Source organism: Chelonia mydas, chromosome 1, assembly GCF_015237465.2.
Source record: "Chelonia mydas isolate rCheMyd1 chromosome 1, rCheMyd1.pri.v2, whole genome shotgun sequence".
Classification (NCBI taxonomy): Eukaryota; Metazoa; Chordata; order Testudines; family Cheloniidae; genus Chelonia; species Chelonia mydas.
Window position 1 is genome coordinate 231,412,857 of NC_057849.1, and position 19,651 is coordinate 231,432,507.

General features: G+C 41.9%; 1 protein-coding gene across 1 annotated transcript in view; it reads right to left on the reverse strand.

Moving 5' to 3' along the window:
- Positions 1-19,117, reverse strand: part of SOX5 (SRY-box transcription factor 5) — a 402,743-nt gene extending 383,626 nt beyond the window's left edge. Inside the window, exon 1 of the mRNA XM_043538849.1 lies at positions 19,001-19,117. The gene's annotated coding sequence lies outside the window, so the exon portion shown is untranslated. The remainder of the gene's footprint in view (positions 1-19,000) is intronic.
- Between the last annotated feature and the right edge of the window lie 534 nt (positions 19,118-19,651).

Consider the following 19,651-nt stretch of genomic DNA (forward strand, 5'->3'; position numbering starts at 1 on the left):
CCCTCCTCCCCCCAGCTCCACCCAATGCAAGTAAAACCAGGATTTAGCATACCAATGACTAACAGGATCATAAGTCAGATACACAAAAATTTGAAATGCCTTGTGAAAAAATCAGGATGTGTTTGCAGCTCTGTTCATCGTTGGCATTTAGTCTCCCTTTATTACATGCAGTGTATGAAATTAAAAACATACCACAAGGCCCCTGTAAGATGTATCATAGGGTATGAAATATCTCTGTTGATACATTGCTTTTTAAGATGCATGGAACAAGATGAGGTGATGCTAAGCAAACATTGCACAACAAAATGTCCACAAGTAGGCATGCTGCTCAAAGCTTTACAGAATTAAAAGTGCAACACTAATTGAAAAAAGACAGTTCAAAGTGAACTACTCTCTCATTAACATGCACTCTTAAAACAAGTGGTATAGCATTTACACTGCAGGACAGAGTTTCCTTCCCTTTTTTTAAAAAAAAATCACCTTGGTTTATATCTTTCACACAAGGTTTTAAATGCACATTTGTCGTGGAACAAGGTAACACTCACAACAGACAGGCTCAGCTGAAGCAGCACCAGGCTTTATTCTGAGAACACAACACAACACCTTGCAGGTAAGGAGCCAGGCAGCTGTTGTGTTGAACAGACACTGACTGGCATTAGCTGAGTTCTTATATAGCTGGTGGGGGTGGCCTCTGGTGGGCAACAACCAATAGGGGATAAGTGATACTAATTTGATTACAAGCCCTGAACAGGCTGCATGAATTCCTTACATTTACCCTTCCCTTAAGGACAGCTTCCAGGTATCTGGGAGTCCAGGCTTTGCAGGATAGGCCTGGTGAAATTCCCTAATATTATCAGGTGCGTGGATGAGACTGACAGATTCCCATGACCAATCAGCTGGTCTATAATCCTCCCAATCCACAATGTACCTCAGTTCACTTTGAACTAGTTTAGAGTCAAGGATCCATTGGGCAAGAAATTTTTCATATCCCTGGATAATAACTGTCAATGACAGATATTTGACTCATCCAGGAAATGGATTGTCATATATAGCTTTAACAATTAAATATGGAAGACCAGGTACACTCTAATGGAGCTGGGCAGGAGCAGTTTCACAGTGATGGGGTCGATTTCCTGGATAATTTTAAATGGACCCAGGTACTGATTAGCTAGTTTACATGAGGGTCAAGTGGACGCAAGGTTCCATGATGATAACCATATCTAGTTGACGATGACAAAATGAGAGATTACCTGATGGTGTCAGTTGGCATAATATATGTGGGCACTTTTGGCTGAGTAGAGACATTTTCTCAGTGCTGCTTGGACATAGGACAAATTCTGGACTAGATTGTGGCTGCAGAATGTTAGATACCTTCAGTAAGGATGGACGGAATTGCAGATAGAATCCATAGTTGTCATAGAAGGGGCTTCAGTGAGTTAAGACTTGGTCAGAGTTGTTGTAGGCAAATTTGGTGAAAGGAAGAAGTGAGACCCAGTTGTCCTGGTGATAACTGATGAAACAATGAAGGTATTGTTAAAAGATCTGGTTAACCCATTTGGTCTGTCTGTTGGCCTGAGCATGATAGGCAGAAGAAGGTCAATGATAAAGTCCATAGAGATGGATGACCACAGTTGAAATGGGGTTGGTAGAGGCAAGAGGGCACTGAGAGGTTTTGTACAGGAGAATCTTTCTTCCAAAGCAAACATCACAGGGGTTAATATATGTCTTGATCAAGAGCTGCATCTTCAGCCACCAAAATTTCAAGAAACTAGTTTATGTGTTTTAAAAAATGGCCAAAGTGGCCTGCCAGAGGAGAATCATGACAAAGCTTATCTACTTTAGGCCACACATGGTGCTGTGGGACTTAGATATGGCCCTAAAAATAAAGGATACCATCTTTGATCAGGAAGCCGGGTGAAAAGGTTGGTCATCGGTGGCATTCTGAATCAGCATGGCTTCTGCTGCCAATGCTGTTAGATAATGAGGACTGCATGAGAGGCAGAAAATCCCTATGTACTAGAGCACTGGGAAAATTACAAGGTTTGAGGATTATGTAAAACATTCTTGATCTCTAGCTCTTTCACCTAGGTATTCCCCCTTAGGGGGGCTTCTGTTTGCTCAGAAGGTATGTCAAAACAAAGTTAAATCTGGAGAAGAATAAAGACCATTGGATTTGACATTGGTTCAGGGTTTTTGCAGCACACAGATATTCCAAGTTTTTGTGAGCTGTTAATATCTGGACCAGAAATCAGGCACCCATGATGTGGTGGGACCATTCTTCGAAGGCAGCTCTAATGGTGAGTAGTACTTTATTGCAGATTTCATAAATCTGCTCCATATGTGTGAGTTTTTGGGAGTAGAATGCATGTGGATGAAGTAGATTTCAGGGCCCATGTTGATGTGATGGTACAGCTCCGATTGCCACATCGGACTCATTTGCCTCAACTATAAAAAGACTATTGCCGGATCTGAGTGCCCCAGAAAGGCACTGACATAAATTCCTCCTTTATGCGGTTGAAGACAGACTGAATTTCCCGAGTGTAGGCAAATTGAGCATTCTCCCAGAGCAGTGCAGTCATATGGAACACCAATCCTGCAAAATCCTTAAAGAAACATCAGTAAATATTTGCAAATCCAAGGAAATGTTGAACTTCATGCACATTTCTTGGGGTTGCCCATTTAATGACTGCAAATATTTTTTCTAGGTTCCATACTGATCCCGGTGGGGAAGACTACAAAACCTAGAAATTCCATGGTGGACTGGACAAATTTGACTTTTACTATTTTTGTGTATAACCTATGATCCCTGAGATATTCCAGCACTAGGCAAATGTGTTGGTCATAGAGTGACTGGTTTTCCATTTAGATAAGAATAATGCATAGGCGTAACTTGACTTCTATATTTGGGGGATCAGCTCCAGTCGGGCCAATGGGGCCACGCCTGGGGAAGGGGGAATTCAGCATCTGCCCAAGGCTTGCAGTTTGGGGTGGGGGCAATATGACAATCCACCCTTTGCCCCCAAACTACTCCCATGGAATAACGTCCAGGTAGATCACCACAAATTGATCTAAATTGTCCCTAAAAATGTCATTAATAAAATGCTAAAAAGTGGCTGGGTCATCTGAAAGCCCAAAAGGCATCACCAGTATTCAAAATGGCCATAGCAAGTCCAGAACAATATCTTCTATTCATCACCCTCATGAATTATAAGCCCCGTGAAGGTCAGGCTTGGTGAACAACCTCATGGAGCACATTCTGTCAAATAAGTTGCTGATCAAGGGTTATCTGTACTTAATGGTGATTCTATTCAAAGCATGATAATTGATGCATAAACATAGTGAGCCATCTTTCTTCCTAACAAATAGGATTGGGGCATCGTCTGGTGAGGTCAATGGATGGATTAAATTTTTTGTGTGATTTTCTTGGAGGTATTCCCAAAGAGCCTTGAGCTTTGGTTCCAGGAGGCCATAGAGTCTCCCAAACAGGATCTTGGTTTCTGGTTGGAGATCAATGGGACAATCCTAAGACTGATGAGGGGGTAGTGTCCCCATGTTCCTTTTATTGAATATATTGGCTAGATCTCAGTATTGTGCTGGGAGTACTGGGACTTGGTTGGAATCTTGGCTTAACTATTCCAGAGACATGGTCCGGATAAGTGTTGGCTGGAAGTATCTTAGTAGTTACTGCAATCATGGACGTTGGAGGTGTATGAAGTGCCAGATTCAGTGTTATCTAACAAATGCTGGGAACTATGCACAATAAAACTATCTATGTCACCTTCCAGGATTTCGGTACTCAGTCCATGAGGCACGACTGTCAACAGTAACTTGAACTGAAATGCATCACTTACACCCCCACACAAAATATGTGGCTTATGCAATGTAAGCCAAATAATACCAATGATAATTGGAAAATGTGGTGATTTGATCAAGCTGAATTGGAGGATTTCATGGTGATCCAGAAGTGATCCTGACTTCAAACTGACTTCAAGAGGGGCACTAACTGGCACTTACTGAGTTCTTATATAACCAGCATGGTCGTTGCCCACCAGAGGCTGCCCAATAGGGGATAAGCAATACTAATTCAGTTACAAGCCCTGCACAGGCTGCAGGAGTTCCTTACACATTTGCCTTAGAGACCAGAACTGCTCCAAGTCAGTATATGTATATAGTATTGTTAAAACCTATGTTGTTAACTGGAAAGATTTTGTTAGGTATTTCGTAGCCACTGCTGGCTTTAGAATCATAGCAACGATATAGAGCATAGCTCTGTCACATTCAAATTTTTGATACATTTTTAAAGTTTTTAATAAACTCTACTGTCTTTCTGCAGTAAACAGTTATCAAATATAGCTTTTTACAGGTAGATCAAATTAGATATACACATTTTGTGCATGCATGCACACACAGAGTGATGTTTTACATTGATATGGTGGCTGTCATTTGAAGATCTCAAAGAGCTTTGGAAACATTCATTAAATTAGCAAAAGGAAATCCCTATCAGGTACAGAGGTATTTGCACACCTATTTTACTATGGAGTAAATTGAGGCACACCAACAGGATGAGTGGCTTGTCCTAAGTCACTCAGCGTACTGGTGCTATTACCAGGAATAGTGATGGACACCTCCTTCTCTAACCACAAGACCACACACTGTCTTTGCATCTTTTTGCTTCTGCAAAGTGCTGAGCACTCTGACCCCTGATCCAACAAAGCACTTAAGCATATGCTTAGCTTTAAGCATGTGAGCGCTCAGCACTTTGCAAGATATATGCAATATGGGGTCTATCTACTGGGGACACGTGCATAAACAAAAGTTATTGACATGTAGAATGGCCAAAGAGCCTAAGGAATTTCTCTAAAAGGAAAACATTTTTAAATTATAAAACAGAGAAGAGACCCTGCTGAGTACGAAGAAAAAAACCCAGCAAAATTGATTTTTTTTTAATCCATGAAAGAAAATGCATGCTCACAGGCTGAAAGTTTGTATGGTAAGTGTCATCTCAGAGGAAGTGTTTACAGTCAAGACAACCCCGTGAAAATAGGGTTTAGAATGGGAAGCGTTAACACAGCCTCAGCTATGGTGGTGTTGCCATTATTTCCAGAGTCCCATACGACTCTCGACAAGCCACTGTTAGCTTCAAGGGTATTCTGTCATAGCTGGGAAGACTTCTTACCCTAGAAACCTTGGCTTTACAAAAACAATGTATTTCAAAGTATGATAATTCTTTTGTAGCTCTACAATGGCTGACAGTACTTCAAAGGTAAACAGAGACAAGTGTGGATTGAGGCTATAGCTTAGAAGAGAGGTGGGAGACTTTTCTGTGGAAGCACACAAACCTTTCTGACATTGCTTTTTATGCATAGTACATTATGTTTTCTCTTCTTTTCTCCTATAGAGTTACAATAAAAATTAATGAACAAGAAAACTTAAAGGAAAAGCCATACAACTATTTGGATAATAGCGATCAACTTTTCTCAGTTCAATTTGTCATGATTATAATATTATTATTTGTGTTATGGTAGTGCTCAAGACATGCTACACAGTTTCCAAACACAGAGGAAGATATAGGTCCCTGTCCTAAAAATGTGCATTCAAAACCACAACGGGAGTTGAGGGCATTCAACACCTCACAGGAAGCACTCAATGCCTTGCAAGACTGGGTACTTAGACAGCATCTATGGCTCTGTTCGCCACTGGAGTTGCACAACTGAACAAATTAGTTTAACCTAGCCACCGTTTACATTCAGCTGTGTCCATCATGGAAAAAAAACACATATTCCAACTCAGATATTAAATTCCAGTTCCCAAAAGTTTTTGTGCTGTATGTCTGGGTTCCTTCTTTGTTCCATGCCACGGTGAGGTGGAATGGGCTCCCATAGGAAGAACTCTCAAGGTCCATACATGTTGGAGGGGTATGTGTGGAAATAATTAAAGTAGCTTACAAGCATCTTCCTGCATTTTAGACCAAGGATTCCCTCACCACCTTCTTCCCTCTGTATCAGTGGACTGAGGCTCTTCAGTTGCTGCCATTCCCTTTCTGCTCGCTATTTGCTTACCACATGCCTCACTCTGAAGAGTGGAGGTGGGACTGTATTCATGCAACAGGACAAGTCACTTAAAGCTTCAGAGTCTCCATCATGAAGACTAGTTTCAGAAAGGTAGACAGGGAACAAGTTCCCCCGTGCATGGTGCTCTTTACATTTATTTAAGCTTCGTTTGAGAAAGAGGGATAGACAGAAAGGAGTGATCATAGAGGGGTAGATTCTCATCCCCTACTCATGTTGAGTAGTTCATTTCTCAGCAAGTACTAACTCCACTGGTGTCACTCAGAGGAAGGTACTATTCAACATAGGTCAGGGGATCAGAACTGGGACCAGAGAAAGGAAAGCACAATAACTGGATGGAGTAGCATGAGCAGGCATTTTCAAATATCCTATTAATCCCAACATTCTGATTAATGTGACTGTGTGAGTGTAATGCACAAAACCAAATCCAGCCTGATGATTCTTATTGTACATAGAGACATTTGATAGCTCTGTGCAGATATGGAGTTTCGGTTTGAAGAGAGGTGTGTTTGCAGTTCCTTAAATGAGGAAAGAGAAAAAACACACTGGTAACGTACTTTGGCTCCATCAATCTACTATCACATGCTCTCCAACTCTGTAGCAGCACCTGAAGGATACTGGGACCAGGGCTGCTGCTCAGAGTCGATGATCTTCAATTGTCCAAACAGCAGCTGATATAGGTGCAATTCAAGCCACACTCTGGGGCATGTTTTCAGCATGTTTTCAGTATGGTACACAAGAATTTAACTGCAAAACTCCCATTATTAATAGAAGTCATGCGGCTAAATCCCCACATCCCATGCTGAAAACATAGCCTTACGTTTCTCTCTGGTACCATTCCTGATCTAGAGTGACAGCTCTTTCATCATGAATAACATTATGTCAGGCTGCCCAACAATTCCTAAACTGTCAACAATGCTTAGAGTCAAGTCCTCCAAACTTTTTAAAACTTAATCATCCTCAGTCTGGATGCATAAAAGTTGAATGCAACAGAAGATGTGAAGATTCACAGTAAGTTTTATTGACTTGCTGGCCACATCTAGCTGCTGAAAGAGTTATATAGTGCAAAGACCTCTCTATAACAAGAGTCTCCTTAAAAGCTGAAATGTACCTGAGGTGGCAGAAAGTTGTTCAGAAAAAATGTAAGATGGCGTATATTGTATAAAACTAATACGGCAAAGGCTTAGAGCACACGGTGTGTAAGATCACCACAGTTTAGGGAACTCTGTGACATTACATGTAGGCACTCTTGAGAAAAGTAAAGATAAAACCAATCTTGTTAACTCTTTGTGTCCATGCCTTTTTCTGGTTAAATCTGACTTGTAACATTACTCCTCAAGGCTTTGAAGATCTTTAGTCCCCCCATTTCCTTTTTATTTATTTGTTCCCAATTATTAGTGACTTCAGTGCAATGAAAAGTTCCACACTGACAGCCTTAAGAATGAAAAGCTCAGTCTAGCCACAGTACAGGTCCAGCAGAGGCACTGATAGAGAATACATCAAATTACCTACTTAAAAGGATACTGTCAGTCTGACATCATTGAAAGAGCCTTATTTAAAAGAAAAATCCTCTTTGAGATGGAGTTTCTTTTCAATATTATACATGTCTTGAATGTATTTACTTTAAATTCCCTTAAAATACTTTATGAGGATTTTTCTGCTCCTCTGTTGTTGCTTACAAATTAAGTAGGTACCTAAGTGTTTGCAGGAACAAGGCTTATAGGGGAAGGCTGACATGACACTCTTTCTGCAGAAAGAGCTGACATACACTCCAAGTAAACAACTTGAACAAAAAAATTCTGCTAAGGCCTATCAGTTATATTCAGCCTATGTGACCTAGAGCAGATGCAGTAGTCATTTTCTACTGGCCCTTTACACCTGCTCTGTAGGAATCACTTTAGGAAGGGATAGAAATAGAGCACTGTGAAATATTCATTGGGAAACAGTCCATTTACTACTACTTTAAAAAATAATGTGTTGTGCTTCCTTGCAAATGAAGCCTCCCCACCTCCTCTACCTGAAAAAGCATGTGTGTGTTTGTAAACAGTAGGCTATTTCTGCCCAAGCAGGAGGAACAGTACTGGCTAGCTCCTGGGAAAACCTGCGATGTTTCCAGACCAATTTTACAAACTCAACCTGACTGACTGGTGCTGGCAAGAATCCAAACTTTAGGGTCTTTATCCAAACCAAATTGAATTTTTGAGCCTTTTGAAGTTCACCTATCATTTTGCCACAAGTAGTGCAATATTTGGAGTTTTTCTCAAAGCTGCAGCTCGTGGAATTAAGGGATCTTGGCTTTCATTAAAAAAAAACAAAACATAACAACTGAGTTTGTAGCACTTGGGGTCACAGAAAAAAGCTGAAAAAGTGTAGGGACTTGAGTGCCCCTCCTCCCCAAGACTCAGAAACCAGAAGACAATGAGAAAAAGTATGAAAAATGTATTTTTTTTTAATTCCATGATTTTTAAGCCAAGCTCATGATATTTTGGGGCCCACTCTAAGATTTTTGAATGTTTGGGACTGCAATACTGTGATTTAATTCCACAGATTGATAAAGTGAATCATATAAACTAAGTAGCCAGTACAGTCTTTTTCTATTGTACTGAGGTCCCTTTAAAGGATCTTTAAATGTGTGTGTGGTGCAGTGGCTGTCCCACACAAGCAGAAGAAGGGTTAAAGCAGCCTTGGGGAGCCTGTGCAGAACCCAGCCAATTAGAAGAGGACTTATTGAGCCAGCCAATAGAGAGAAGTCTTTGGGGAGCAGCCAATCAGGGCCAGGCTGGCCCATATAAGAAAGGCTGCTGAGCAGAACAGGGGTAGTCTCTCCCTGGAGACTATGGGAGGAGGACTGGCTGCCCTGTAGGAGGGTTGAGAGAGAAAACACCATGGACAAAACAGTGCTGGGCAGGGTCAGGGGAGCAAGAGGGAGCTCTGACCTGATGGGTGCCAGACTGAGGCCCTGATACAAGGGCGGAGAAGGTGCTAGGGCTGCGGGGAAGTGACCCAGGGAAACAGATGGCAGAGTAGGAGGAGGGGCAGTATGTGGCTGCTGGCTATAGGGTCCCTGGGCTGGGACTCAGAGTAGTGGGCGGGGCCGGTACTGGAGTAGCGGGCGGGCTCGGGTCTCACTGTTGCCCGCACCCACTTGCCACCAAGAGGAGTGGCTAGACCAGAGACTGCAGTTTGCCACTGAGGCAAGTGGCTGGACTGAGGACTGTTGGATACTGCAGAAGGGGAAGAGAACCAAGTGGGGCACAGCCGGAGGGCTGTGTCCAGAAGAGGATGCCATGGTCCAGGGAGCGATGTGAGTCCCAGAGGTGGAGGCAAGAGTGACAATGGGCAAGACATCACTAGATGAGGGCGCTCTGGTGAAATGAGAGCTAATTCCTAGGATGGCCAGCAGGAGGTGCTGTGGTCGTGAGTCCCGCCCAATTACAGTGTGTTTCATGAATGCAATAGAGAACACATCTGTCAACTGTTTCAAGATCTGATAGAGAAGGATTTCATTTGCATAGACAGCATAGAGTTGGTTCCACAGGCTCTTCAACCCCTAGGTACTCCCCCTTAAAGATATTTCCCTTATAGCTGTTTCTGCACCCCTTTTACACCTCTGGAGCATCATAAAGATGTTGAGGCAGAATGAAAAATCAAGCTGAGACTAATCCACTCTCTAGGACCAGTCCTGAGAAAACTCAACTGACAAGCACGCTCTCTGATCTTCAAGAAGCCTATTACACCTTGAGAAATGAAGGATAGTTTTATGATCCCAGAGAAAAAGGTGAAATAGAACAGGAAGACTCCTCTCATTCTGACACCAGAACACCATGGACAGAAACACAGGAAGGAAGAAGTAAAAGCACTTTGTTTGCCAATTACACTGTGAATGATTTTCCTGATGCCCTTTCATCAACCCCCACTCAGTTGAGCCACTGACACATGTTGTGTTCTAGAAAGCCATCAGCTAAAGGCATACACACAGGTGGAGCGTATTTGGTACACAGGTGTTTTATGCTGTCATTGCTGGCTAGCTAATAGCAGATGGATTTTGTGTGTGAGAGTGTAAGGGGGGGGAATCATTTAGAGGGGTGTTAAAGAGAGAGTGTGAAAGAGAGATAGAGGTAAATGTAGTGCTAATGGACCACTTCCTAAGGGCCCATCTGTGCTAAAACGTCAGTCGTATCCAGGACTCTGTTACAACATTATTCCTCTTCCACCACCAAAATGGTTACAATGTGATTCCATTTTGTAGTATAAATAGATAAGATATCAACCATGTCTCCAAACAGTGACCAATGTTTTAGCATGATTCCCAAACATGGCTAAAACATCATTAGGTCTAGTCTATAATAATAAATGGAACCACATTTTAAAACGGGTCAATAGAGAACCATTACTGTAACTGACTGCATTGCAGTTGTAGTGCCAATGGGGTCTAAAGCAGACCAGCATTCAGTCTGCAGTCTGGAAATCAGGTTTGAAAACTCATGAGTTCTCTTACTCAGGCAAAATTCACACTGACTTCAAAGGGACTGTAAGAGTTGTCCCAGCAAATGCTGGAACCAGGATCACAAACCCCCCTGCCCTCCCACCCGCTCAATGCCTCTCTGAGAAAGACATACTGCGAGTTCCTTAGTTTGTATTATATCTAACACAGACCTTAGTCCTTTCAATGTTTATTCAGAAGAGGATTTGGTGAGGAAAAGCCATCTTGGCCTCATAGAACAGCATCACTGTTTTTCCCTCAGAGTGGTATGCAGTAGTACTTCACACCAGGCAAATCTCTTGGGTATGTCCATATGATGGACAGTTTCCTAAAGATATTGCACAGAACAGCATGACTTCTCTAACTGAGCTTATACTGACATTCCAGAACATCCAAAGCTTATGAATGTAGCTATTATAATAGTGTCAGGGCTCATTATCTCTCTCCCTTTTGTCAGTTATCATTTTACCTGCCATTTGGGGCTAAGACAGAGCTTTATTCTTGGTGAATAACAACTAGTGATGGGATCACCTCTAAATCAGAGTTAGGCCCAAAACTGTAGATTTCAGATCTTGATACCAAGTTTAGGCATCTTGATCTAGGATTTTGGCTTGGCTCTTCATAAAAAGTTAGAGACCACATGAAAAGATTGGACCTGAATTCAAACTTCCCCAAATTTGATGATGTTCAGCCTCAGGGTTTTGGTCAAAACCCATTGCTAATCAAAAAGCTTGGCAGCGTTCTTTGGAAGAGCATCAAAACGTTCACTGGATGCATATATACTATATTGGGAGTGGCCATATAATAACTAAAAGAGATAGATTAAAGGCCAGATCCTCATCTGGTGTAAATCAGCATAGCACCATTGACTTCAATGGGTCTATGCCAATTTACATCAGCTAGGTTCTCTCCCAAAGGATGAACGGTTATTTGAATCTTGTTGTCTGGAAATCAGGTTTGAAAACTCATGAGATTGGCATGAGTTACTCACAAAATGTATGGTACTTACTTATGGTACATACTCACAAAATGTATGGTACTTACTGGTTTCAGAAAAGTTGGAAATACCTGAGTTTCTCCCATAGTGGTAATAAATAAATAATAATGATAATATCTAACTCTTGTATAACACTTTACATCCATAGATCTCAAAACACTTTAAAAAGAAGCCACTATCATTATTACAGGACTAACATGATGGCAAGAAGCACATGCACAATGAAGTTAACAAAACCTTTTCAAACCTCAGAAAAGGTCAGGCTTTGGTTCAGACTTTGGCTGAATGTCTGCATCAGTTCTTACGTTACCTAACCCAGTTCACACATTCCCATACAGAACTTATGGTAATGGGCTGGGAGTGAGGGGAAACTGCACTACAGAACAACAACAACAAAAAATCTGAGAATAAATGGTAGTAAACTAGTTTGGGCTGAAGTGCTATGGCAGGATGTGCTAAGATACTGTGCTGGCCGGGAACCCTTTGTGGAGCCTACCAAGTGATTCGTGTCAATATAAACTCATTAGGACTGAGACAGCTCTCTCTTACTGCATCCAACTTCCTGTACAGCTGTCAAAATACAACATAAAATTACAGCAGCATGAGTTATTCATGCTAACATATATCATAGGATGAGGATGATGCAATAAGTCTACCCCTCGGTGTGGTCTTGTCAATTTCACAAGCTGAGCTGGGTTGGTCCTGATTAGTACTGAGATGAGAGACCTCCCAGAGAAACACCATGCACTGCAAGTAGCAGCATTTGTGGCACTATTCTTTGTGAGACACTCCTGAACCAAAGCCTCAGTGTTATTTTGGGTGGTGCTGTTCTGTTGGCACTGCTGCATGACAGCAGACAGGCTGTAGTGCAGTTTTTTGCACTGCTCAAAACACCTGCTGGGACACTAAGTAGTCTCAAACATCAACCGGATCTATAAGCGTATATTAAAAAAAAAAAAAAAAAACGCCTTCCAGGCAGGGTTACATCAACTGTGCATTCAGGTGTCAGGACATAAGACAGTCCAGGGACTTTTTCAGTCTCCGGCCTAGGAATAACATATATAGTCCTTCATTTCAGAGAAATTAAATAGAGCTGGGCCTGTACTTTAGGCAGAATTAGAATTCCTTGTTATTAGAATGACAGAACAAAATTCCCACTGAACGGTCCAACCATTTTAGCAGGATTGAGGTAGATACTGGCCTTTTCTTATTGGTACTTCCAAAATCTCTCTAAACTGTTTCTCCCCCTCAGCCGCTTCAGAACCTAACCACAGCCTCATTCTCTAGCTTACCTTGGGGATTGGCTCTGAATCTTTCCTCAAAGCCCTTTTATTCCAGGGCTTCCTAAACCCCTTAAACCAAGAACTACCTGGTCAGGCTAGAAAGTCCTCCTCCTCCTGCTACCATAAACCTAACTTTGCCTCCTCTTTATTTCCTACTCCTTGTCAATTTTTGCTGGAGGGTCCCCCCTTCAATGATTGGTAGCCTAGACAATGTCTCCCAGTAGTAGTAAATCTGCCTTCCTTTTCTCATTGCAGGGGCTTTGCTTATCTGGTTGTGGGGTCTGTACATACCCCGTCACCTGTCATATTTTGAACAAAACGTAAAACTGTGGCCTTGACCACTCGTGTCTATTAAAACTCCCAGGGACCTTCCATAGGAGCAGGGATGTTAAAGTCCTGCCAAACTGCAACTTAGTTCAAAGTGGATATGGAATTCTTCGCTTCCTGCTCTAATTCAGTACACAGCATTATCAAGGATTGTCAAACTTTTGGGTCCTCTCCAGTAGTGGGGAAAAGAGGGTCCCATCCCAATGCTCAAGGTGGAGAGGAGTGGAATGTCTTGGTTACCCCTTCCTGATGCACCCGCCCAGCCTCCCCAGGGCTGTTTTCTGTCTCCATTGCTCTCTCTTCAATTTGAGGTATGGGCACAGCCCGTTCTCCCCCAGCGGGAGTTCTCAATCAGTCCCAGCAGCTCAGTCAGTCAACCTAGGCATTCCTCAGCTGACACTCTCTACTGTTCAGTTATTCCCCTTCAGCAGGGAGTAGGGGAGAGAAAAGGGGCAGGCCCCTATAATCCTCTTTGGGTCTTACCCATGGTCCAGACACTCTCCTGTGAATTGCTTTGTCCCCAGAAGCTGCAAACTGTCTTTCTCCCTTTGGACACCCAATTCTTCACTCTCCTTCACTGCCTGACTGTCAGAGACCCCTTTTGAGCAGGTCTTTCATGTGGACTATGCTCTACAGTTGCTGAGGGATGGGGCCCTCTTGGCCCAGTACTGTTCCTTCACTCCACTTGTCTCCATATAGGGTCAAAACCCCAACACATATCCTCATTTTAGAAAAAGAAAAACCAAGGCATAAATAGGTTGAGTGAATTGCCCAAGGTCTCACGGAAAGTCTGTGACAGGCCAGAAATAGAACTCTGATTTCCTGACTCCTAGTCCCAGGCTTTAACTCCAAGATCATTATTGCTTCTCTGCATATACACTAAATAAGTCCGGTAGCTTCCTTCATCCCAATTGCACATTTGTATTTTTAAATTTGATGACTGTCATTCCCAGTCAAAGAGAGACAAGCATCATCAGTGAGACAGCCTTTAAGAGCTTGTTCCAGAGAAGGAAATACCGAACAGTACTTTAGTACAACACAAAGTGGGGATTGTAGGGTTGTTAGCCTGATACTTGTTCTGATTTGATCAGTCGTCCAGGTTTGAAAGCTCAGATAAGCTAAAACCAGTAACTTCAATATTTTTGTGACTTTATGTCATAATCCATACCACCACCAGATAGCAAAACATTATACATGATGGCATAACACCTGGAGAAAGCATTATGCTTATCAAAAGACTGTGGATTTAGCCAATTCAGTTCAAGGGCTTCTGAGCCTTTCTGAGCATTTTAGCCAGGCTCTATCAGCTCTGGTTATTACCTCAGCCCTTTCTCTGGCAAGCTACATAAAAAGAAGCCAATAACATGATTGCATTGTCTATTGTGTGCAACAGCCATGGAAAGGCTTAATAATTTGAAGTACGACAGAAGACACAGGTTAGTTTCTGCTTTTAAACCATGACCTTGTGAAGGTAACTGAAGGAGAAAAATTTTTAAAATAAAGCAGACAGTCCTGCATTCACAGGCCTCCACCTTTTGTGCGAACGCAGTCACAAAACGTGTGTCAGGGAAACTATGTTGCCACTTACGGGAGACACTGAAAAAAAGTTGTCCCGCGCACACAGAAAAATAGCCCATCTACCGTAGAAACTGTCACTGACTGTTTAGTCAGAAGTTTTAAATGACTCCTTAAATTCACAATCTCGGAGGCCTTGCTGCTTAATAAAGACTACGGGGTGTTGAGAAGCACAGTATATTATTTCATTAAGTGCTTTTTGGGAGAAGGGGATTTAGAAGTAAAACTGCTGGCTTTGTGTGGCAAGGTCATGACCTTTGACAACTTTGGAGCTTATCTCTTTCATCTTCCCACTCCCCTGGGACCCCTAACTTGCAGAGGAATCGAAGCCGGTAAGCCGGGGCTAGACAGAATTCAGCATTGTTGTGGGGCTACGTTCTCTCTCTCTCTCTCTCCCTTTTTTTTTTCCCCCTAAACAAAACAGATCTGAACTGAGCCAAGGAAACAAAAATGTATTGTTCCTCGCAGATGGAAGCGAGTGTCGCCTAGGTAACCAGATTAATCTCCTTTTTCTCTCCCTTCCTCTCTTGTAGTGCAGTAATCGGTGGGCTCTTTTCACAAAAAAGCCAGCCTCAAAGCTGGGGCTCTAACTAGGTTCCTAATTAGCTGCAATTTACAATGAAGACAACATGATGAGATAATAGAAATTTGCAAAATAATGACATACCTCAGCAAAATATTCCTCCTCCTAAGAACCATTTTTATACAAAAACAATAAAGAGGGCCCTTCTAAAGCAAAGCTGGAAAATGGTGGTATATTATGTGACACAGAACATTATTGTTCGCCTCTTGTTCCCCCAATCAACAGCTTATTGTTTGGCATCTTAAATAAAAATGACTCAAATACAGGCCACATAATGATCTCCATTGCGCTAATACACTGTATATACAGAGTAGTCAAAAATGTACCCGAGCCAAAGCCAGTGGGGCTGATAAAGTAGCAGGGCCCCGAAAGGTAATTTACAATACAATGCAATAAGTATTATTACTGGTCTTAATCACACATATCTTTCTGATTTCTGTCAGGATGCGCTCTGACATCAAAAAAGGGCACCCGAACAGGGGGCAGCTAGTTAATGAAATATGATGGATCACATTTGTTTTCATGTGGTGGTTAGCTCAAATGAAGCAGCCTCTAGACTGTTAGCCAACAGTATTCTCTTGTGTGACATCAAAGACTACCATTCAACCAGGAAGGGGTGGGAGAAGGGGAAAAACAGTGAGACAGCACAGTGGGAGGAGCTCCTAGAAACTAAAAGAACCATTAATAGTGATCTCTACCTTATGTCCAAAAGAAGAGAGAACACAAGAACTAATAGGCCAGGGCCAACTTGTCACCGATTTCATGACAAGTAACATCAGCACCTACCCCACATTTTGGACCAATGGTTGATATTCTGTGGCTGAGATCTGCCATTATGCCGCACAGGGGCAATTTGTCACCAGTGACATGAAGAGCGTATCCCCGTGCTCTGTATGAATTTGGATTATGGCAAAGTGTAAATTTAAAAAACAAAACAAAACAAAAACAAAACAAACAACCCAAATGAACAAAAGTCTAGTGACATGTTTGATGTCAGTAGGAACGTTTCATAAATGGCAACAGATTGTCTAAAGCTGCCAGGAATGACAGAGGCAGCAATAACAAAAGTAGCCCCTTGTTTATTTGTAGGCTAGTAATTGTGTACATTACAGCTGTGTGTACTCGAGAACTATTGACCAATGGGCTGCCCCATAAATAACTGCAGACTAAAAACACATTGGGCACAGACAGAAAAAACATTAGCCCCTCAGCCCTTTGGCTCCTGAGTATGGCAAGAAGCCTAACACCCTTGATAGAGTAATTAAGAGGAATCTGCAATGACATGTTACAGAGAGAGCAAACCAACAACTGACACTGTAGAAAGGATATCTAGTTCTATTTGTTTAACAAAATGCTTCAAAAATTCCATGCTCTATTATGGTGCATAACCATCCAACAAATTATTATAACAACAATAATGTCATATATTTATATAGCACCTTCCATTCCGAAGGATCTCAAAGCGCTGAAAATATATGCACAGCACACAAAGAAAAAGTCCACTTCTGTGGTAAAGGACAGGAGCTGAAAATACAAATGATGAACAGCTTGCTACACAAGAATCAGGCTAGGGAATTTTGGACAAGAACATCCAGACTCTATTCTTATGAAGAGTGCCATACGATCTTAAAAACAACACACTGAACATTGGTTTTTAAAGATCTTATCCCAAACAGCCCACACAACAAACAAAATGGGACTACTGTTATTCATTCAACCTACTGCCTACTCGCCACATAATGTGGCTCCTTAGATAAGAATGTCCATCAACAAAATAGCCTTAAAATAATAATTAAAAAGAAACACACAGATTTAAAAGGTAAAGAGATGAGCTCAATGTAGATTTCAGTCCTGAAACTGAATATGCTGAACAAATGTTCCTTATTTTGCACAATCTTCCAAATAAAAAAAGAGAGACCAAGATGGACATATGTGAAATATTTAGAGCACCCAAATGGCAGAGGAATTTCAAAATAAATAATTGAGGGCCAGATTCTGACATAGTTAAGCATAGTGAGTAGTGCACGCACAGTATGATTCAATGGGACTACTTGTGGAGTCGGGTAGTGCTCAGTACCAGGGCATCAGACTCCGACACTGAGAGACTGACTGAGGTGTACGAATCAGAATTACAAGTAAGAATGCCCTCATTACAAGAGTTCCTACAACCCTCAAATTGCATTGACTTTAATGACAATACCATCAGCTCCTAATGGGAGTTGTAATTGGCATTCAGCACCTCACAGGATCAGACCATACATAACCTGAGAAGACAATATAGACCATACTCAGGCTTTGGATATACGAGTGCAAAGGCTATGGGAGCCTTCTGCTCACATATTTATCTCCAGAATATGCCATTGTATATATTATATATACACTGTATATAATGAACAGTGAAGTGCCCGGCCCTGAGTTGGTGTAAATCAGCATAGCCCGACTGAGTGAAATAGAGCTATGCTGATTTACACCAAGATCTGATCCAAAGTCTTTGAGGGGAGAAGAAGAGTGGTTTGTTTATTTGTTGCTTTCAAACAAGTAAATTTCTACGCAAGCCTGGACATAGTCTGTCCTTTTCATGCTCATTTAACAAAGCCAACTCCATGTACAATATAGACTTCTAAAGACAGAAATAAGCTTTCACCTGGAGCACTTTCTCCTTTGGAGTTTGTACACTTCTTTCACTGAACCCATCTAGAGGTTTTACCATCGCGTTTTTAGCTAATCCAGCATGAAACAGCCACAGCGTATGCAGAATTTAGAAAGGCAATACTATAGTCACATAACAGGGCTAGAATGCTAGTTCTGCATCTGTATGAGCTTGTATGATCAACAGTGACATACATCATAACTATTTCATACAAGTACTTTCCCCCTCCACCCCACCTCTTTGCAGAAATTAAATAACCCTGGAAGAGTTAGTTCCTGGCAACTACAGGGCTAGATATCTTAGTGTTTACAAGCAGACAACGCATGCTGAAATCAATGGGAATTCTGCACATGCAACAACTGCAGGATTGGAATGTATGGGCACTGGAACAATTTGTAGAATGAGGGTGCTCAGAACCACTGAACCAAAGGGTAAACCCTGTATGCGATGGAAACCACTTCAAACCAAGGAGTGCAGCAGCACCCCCAGCACTCCTAGTTCCAGGACCTAGGGACTATAAGCATTAACCCTTCCCCATAAATTCCTATCCATTCCAAAATCCACTCATCCACTCTGCAGACAAGGGCCTGATCCTGCAACCTTTATTCATATGGAATAATCCTTATTCAAACTCAGTGAAACTACTCGTGAGAGTAAAGATGGCAGGATCAGGCTCGTAGTGCCTATATTTTCTAGTTCAGTGAGTGCCTGGCACAGATTCATTTCCACAGAACAAATCTAATTGAGATCATCTACACCTGGGTCTTTGCAGCCCTGAGCAGTTCCAACAATAAAAATTTACAAACAGCTTTTGAAATATTACTCACACATTCTTCAGCACGAACAAAACCTGTTGTGCGATACTACTGGCTTGCCTTGATTTTATTAATTACCATTATTACTATTGTGAAGCTTTGAGGAGATTAGTATCTCTCAGCACATTGCCTTACTGGTCAGCCTTCTTGTATTTCCCACCTTTGAACCTTCAGCAAACATACAACAACAAAAATCTACATAAACAAAAGGGGTCAAACCTGATAAAAGCAAATCCACATCACTAACTGAAGTTTAATGTTCTTCAACTCTTTTCCTTCTCCCTCTACCCTTAGCTCCCAGGGGATATAGGAGGAATGGTTTAAATCAATAACCAAGGGCTTCAATTTTACAAACCCTTAAGCCATTAAAGCTCAGAGTCCTCATTGCAACCGTCCTAACCTCCCCCACCCTAACACACACACACACACACACACACACACACACACACACACACACACTCTCTCTCTCTCTCTCTCTCTCTCTCTCTCTCTCTCTCCTCCCAGCCTGGAATTAACAGTGTTCATTCAATGCTCTTTACTTAAAGGAAGAAAACAATTAAGTGAAACCTTGAAGTAATCTCATTCTGCCTATTTAGCCTCTTCATCCCTCAATGTGTGGTTAGTAAGTGTTGCAATCAGGGGCTAGGGCCTGCTATCATTCGGCCTTAATTAAAAAAGACACAAGCAGTGGAGCTGTGAATTAGAAATGTAACAACGCACTATCCCTGATTAATTCGAGGCTCATGTTGGATTAATAACTCCAAACAAAGAACAAAAGGAAATTGTTATGCGAATTGCAGCCCTCCCAGGCCAGACAAAGGTCAAATCACAGGATTTCAATTTCATCCGGAGTCGCTTAATCAACTCCCT